Below are 6,000 nucleotides of genomic sequence, written 5' to 3' on the forward strand. Positions count from 1 at the left end.
TATTTTATCTGTACGCCGCCCTGAGAGCCAGCGTGGTGTAGTGGTGAGAGTGTGGGACTGGGAGCCGGGAGGTCCGGGTTCTAGTCCCCACTCAGCCATGAAGCTCACTGGGTGACTTTGGGCCAGTCACAGACTCTCAGCCCAACCCACCTCACAGGGTTGTTGTCATGAGGACAAAATGGAGAGGAGGAGGATTATGTATGCCGCCTCGGGTTCCTTGCAAGAGGAAAAAAGGCGGGCTATAAATGCAATTAATTAATTAATTAATTAATTATATTGGCCGGGATGCAAAAGTTTTAAATAAATGAATAAAATAAATGATAAATAAACTCCAGTAAAGGGACACATAGATGTCCAGCTTCAAGCAGGCAGAAGGTAGCAGGATGGGACCAGGAATCTGGTTTGTTTCCTTTTCTGAAGCAGTGAGTCAGGAACATAGGAGGCTGCTTTATCCTGAGTCAGACCATTGATGCATCCAGGGCTGGCATCAAGGGTAGGCTTAGCTGGGCACCTGCCAAAGCCCACACCCCGGGAGGGTCTGACTGAGAAGAGCCCCCTGGACTCGCCCCACTTCTCACCATTGCAACCTGCTTCTTTACCTGCCTCTTGTTCTCACTCAGACAACAGAGACAGTGAGAAGGAGAAGCAGATTCCACAAGCAAATGACACCAGTGAGGAGAAAGAGGATGAGCAATAGCAGCTAGTGACAATGGTGGTGAGAAGGTAGACTCACTGCTCCTCCTTCTCACCACCACCGTTGTCTGGCTCAGAGCAAGAGGCAGGTGAACAAGCAGGATGCAATGGAGAAGAGGAGGAGCAAGTCCAGGAGGCTCTTGTCAGTGGGCCCCTGCTGGAGTGTGGGTCCTTGGCAGGCGCCCCACCATGCCTACCCTTGACACCAGCCCTGCCTCTGAATACCAGTTGCTGGGAAACAACCAAGGGAGAGTATCATTGCCCTCGGGACCTGCTTGGGGGCTTCCCAGAGGTTTGCTACTGTGAGAAACAGGATGCTGGATTAGTTAGGCCTCTGATCTGATCCAGCAGGGCACTTCTTATCTTCTTATGCTGTTCCAGGGAAACTGCTTTTTCCTCACCATTAAAACAACATTCTCCAGGGGAAAAATAATTTTCCCCGCTCCCAGCTGATGCTTCTATTGCAATTAGGGGTGCAATATAGAATGTGGCTAGGCAAGCAAATGTCACAGGCACCTATTGGCTAGTGTCTGTGTCATCACATGACATAATTTCTCCCCTGCCACATTCCCACACTATTTGTGTAGGCAAGTTTGTTTGTTTGTTGTTGTTGTTCATTTTTATTTTTCTACATTTTTAGGGGCTGAATACTCCCGTGCCCTGCTACTAAGTGCAGGAATATTCATTGTAGTCTCTTAACAAAAAACACCAAAACATGTTGGCATCAGCAAAGTTGTTTTATATTTTTAGATTGTTTAAGGCTGCACACTCGCAAACTCGAGTATGTGGCACTAAAGCGCACATCTCCCCTAATTATCACAAGGAAATGTGTCAAGTGCACTACTTTTGATAGCAGAAGTGAAATTAACAAAGCTCCCATTAGGCCAGGAAACACAAGCCCCAAACAGACATTACTTTAAATTTGTGTCTAGCAGCTACGTCTTTTTTTAAAAAAAAAATGTTTACCTTAAAGAAGGCACAGGGCCTTGATCCAGATGTTAAAAGCCTCCATACCCCATGCTAGAGTCCTGATCTGGATTGGGGCTCCTATACCTACTCTAGGGTAAAAAAAAGGAGGGAGACATAGCTGCTATGCATAGATTTAGGGCACAACCATGGCTGGCTGGGGAATGCTGGGAGTTGTAGGACATTTTTCTGTCTAAACATGCATAGCGTTGTGCCCTTAAAGTAATGCCTGTTTTGGCCCATAGAAGGCTTGATCTATTCTTACCCATATTTACCCATCAAAATCAATAAGTCATTATTAAGTTGTACCATTAATTTCAGTGGGCCTGCACTAAGCAAGACTAAATCTGGATCCACCCCAAGGTACACAATAGTATGGTTCCAAGTTTGTCTGATCCGTAACATGGCATGCCCATCCACTCCCAATCTATACCCAATTCCATGTGGTCTAGAAATGGTCTTTCTTTTAAAATGAAGAGATTCTCAGGAAGCCACACACCCAATCCTCACCTTGATCCTATAAGAGCAGTTGCTGTTGCTGTTATTATTATATTACATTGATATCCCACCTTTCTTCCACTGTGGAACTCAAGGTACCTACATGTGGTTCCTAGGTGGTCTTCCTTCCAAACACTGACCAGACCCAGACCTGCTTAGCTGTCTTGGTCGCTGCCTCATGTGCCCTCAGACCATTCCTGGGACAATTCTTAATTGTTGATACAGCAACCAAGATGTAAAAGAGAATCACCTAATCCAACAAGGGAGATCCATATGCAGAAGCAAGAGCCCCATCGTGGGCCGCTAGCCATTGTGCACAGCTAAAGCTCGTCTGGGACCACAAGCCCAGGGGTCAAATGTTCCCTAGAAGGCCACTGCCCCCTTCCTATGGCCCCATCCCCTTTCCCCCAACCACTGAATGTGTGATGGTTTCCTGGCTTTTGTGCAGTTTCTTCCCTGTTCTAAAAGTTTGAAATGCCTCTCCCAAGGCTTAGTTACTGCCTGTGAGAGCTTTAAGTTAAAACATGCCAGTATTTTTTGTATGTTGGGCCTTAACCCTTTTGCCTTTGGCCCTGCCCACCACTGGAATGCAGCCCCCAAGAGCTCCTCCCAAATGGAATTCAGCCCTCGGGCAGAAAGAGGTTCTGCACCCCTGCCTTAGGGTGTGCCGAAACTCTCCAGATGTAAGCAATGCTTGAAGAACTGTCCTGTAAACAACAAAGCCCCAGCAAGCTGGAGGGGTAGGGGGCCAGCATAGCTGAATTAGTAATGTAGGTGCACTTTTGCTGATTTACACCAACTGTGTGTGTGGGGGCTGATTGTTTAGAGGACATTATGTATTTGGCATGTGGGATTTGTTCTGCTTTCCCCCTTAACTTTAAAGATGTGATGTTCCTGATCTGGAGGGTATTTCCTCTCCTATTATTCTTTTTAAAAAATAAACAAGATATAAATCCTTTTTTAAATGCTGTATAAGAGCACCAGTGCTCAACATGGTAGGCGTGGCAGGAGACGTTTGTCTGCACCAAGACCAGAAGAAGTAAGAACTTGTTTTTATGCCCAGCGAAAAAGGGAGCATCTGTTCTTTTTCACAACTGCCCTGTTATGACCCTTTCAGGTATTAGCAATGCAGTTCGAGAGAAATAACACAATCTGACTCCCCTATTAATGAAGTGGATGTCCTATATGTGGACACACGGGGAACCAAAACAAGGCTACGGAGAGGGCAGAAGGAGAGCCCTGCTGGTGGGGTGGGGGTGGGGGGTCTCAAGATATGTAGCAAAATCAAGATGTTTTTAGGGGGACCCCTATATCATTCTGTCAAAGCCAAACATGGGAACAACTATTAGATTGCACATGTGGCTGCTGGAGGTTCCAAACAAAAGCAATGGCAGATGAGGGCTATGCGCAAGCACAAGGAGAGAAAACGCAGCCAGTATAGGAAGCCTTACCAGGGCTGGCGTCAAGGGGAGGTATAGTCGGGCAACTGCCAAGGTTCCAAACCCCAGTAGGGGCCTGTTAACGAGAACCCTCTGGAATTGCTCCTCTTTACCAGTACAACCTGCCTGGCCCAGACGAAGGTGGTGGTGGGAAGGGGGAGCACCAGATGCCCCGCCTCCTTGCTCCCTGGCTCTCTGCCTGTCAAGCAAGCCAGTGGTAGCAATGGTGAGAAAGAGGAGGAGGAGCGATAGCAGCTGGTGGCAATGGTGGTGAGGAGGCGGACTCCCTGAGGGAGGGGGCCCATGGAGGGTGTCTTGCCCAAGGGCCCTCAAAAACCTGGAGCCGGCACTGGGGGGTTACACACTGAGCATCGTTATGCATCATGTGGGTGAGAGCATGGCTGAGCAGAACGTGAGTGAAGCAAGCATTCCGTTCAGCCAGCCCTGTACGGCGGGTTGCAACAGCATGTTATCTGATAATATTCCTAAAGGGTTTGCTGCTTTTAAACAAAGGGGGTGGGTGGGTGGGAGTAGAGAACATTATGGGAAGATTAGGAACGTGCACGTCTGCATTTCAGAAGCATGGCAAGGACCAATGACTGGCTGCCAAGTGAAGAACATCCACAAGTTAAGAACGTAAGAAGAGCCCTCTTGGTAAGACCAAAGGCCCGTCTTGTCCAGCATCCTGTTTCCAACAGGGGTCAGCCAGATGCTTCGGAGAAGCCCATAAGTAGGATGCACTTTCTACTTAGCACTTTCTTCTGTTGTTCTCCAGCCCCTGAGGTCAAATGACATGTTAAGTTAAATACCTAGCGTGCAGCTAACCCCCTCTTTCTTTTCTACTCCCAGGTAACCCTGCAGGGCCCTGATCTGGATCAGGACCACCATGCATGGGTAGGAGACTGCAGCCGCTTATTTTTCAAGCTAAGAGAGAGAGAGAGAGAGAGAGAGAGTAACCTCCACTGAAACGTATTGTGTGGTTTGACCCTGATAGCCATTCTGACTAGTAGCCACAGATAGCCTTATCCTCCATGGATTTCTCTATTCATTTTTAAAAGTCACTGATATATTGACCATCCCTGCTCCGTATCAGCCTCCCCCAACTGGGTGCCTTCCGGATGTATTGGACTACAACTCCCATCACCACCAGCCACTGGCTGGGGGTGCTGAGAGTTGTAGACCAACCCATTTGGAGGGCATCGGGTTGGGGAAGGCTGCTGTACATCGACCCTGCTACATGTTTGTCAGCCATTTATCTGCCCTAGGACCATAAGCCATCAAATGCAAATTCCAGTGCTCCGGCTTGTGCCTAACACATTACTGACGTTAAATATACAAGCCATTCGAATCGGACACCAGAGGGTAAATCTGGAATCCAGCTAGAAAGGACAGAAAAGGCCTTTCATATCAGCAACAATACCAAAAACAAATATCCGAAAACAAAAGGCAACAAGAGCTGTCGGGTCGTACACAAACATCATGCAAGTACAGAACGTTACAGAACCACGTGACTGACTTCAACATGCAAAGGCCAATGCAGATCATGGAAGTCATCCAGCAGCTGCCTGCAAAAGGCTCAGTACTTAGAAATGAAGAGCACACAAGAACAACTAATGGGGGGTGGGAGGAAATAATTTCATATATGGATTACGATTAAACATCCAGCCTCTCATCAGTCACGAAGATGAGAGGTTGTGGATCTGGGTTTCAAACAACTGCCAATCCAGGATGGTCTGGAACAAAATGTTTTCATGGAACCCATTCCTATTAAACAGAGGAACTTGTTCAACAAGAATGACTTGCCTAACTTTGGCTGCTCAGGTGTCCAGGCCCCTAGACAGCCTAAACGTCCGTGGGGGTGGGGGCACCAAAAAAGTAGCCGGGGCAGTTCATCCGGTTTGCAGGCCTTAAAAGGCAACATTGTAAACTGGTTTTTAATTATTTTTTGTAAAAAAAAAAAATTAGGGGGAACAGGAAAAATGGGGGGGTAGGCCCCGCTAGCCCACCTCTGGCTATAGGCCTGCCAGTGTCAGGAGCAGCAGCAGCAGGCAGGGCAAGCCTCTGGAGCAGACGTTCAGGGCCTCACACAGCAGAAAGCTCAGGAGGGCCTTTAAACTCAGCAGGGCTGGCCTGCCACATTTTGAAGAAAGTGAAGTCATGAACATCGCTATCTAAAGTGGGAGGCCTGTAAAGCCAAGTCCCGAGTCTGAACTTACCTAGCCACGCCACAGGCAGCAGTGGGGTATGGGTTCTAATCATGAATGTTCAGATTACTGAGCTGGAGCTCAGAGCCCAAAGCTACACAGCTCCTCTGTGGGTTCAGTGAATCTCTTGTAACCAAGTAACTTTATGAGCGCTTGTTTTCACTCTTCCCTGTCACGGCTGCTTCCTGCCTCTTTCCATT

The sequence above is a fragment of the Heloderma suspectum genome, chromosome 4 (genome assembly GCF_057233095.1).
Source record: "Heloderma suspectum isolate Gila_16-S chromosome 4, 16-S_ref, whole genome shotgun sequence".
Taxonomy (NCBI): domain Eukaryota; kingdom Metazoa; phylum Chordata; class Lepidosauria; order Squamata; family Helodermatidae; genus Heloderma; species Heloderma suspectum.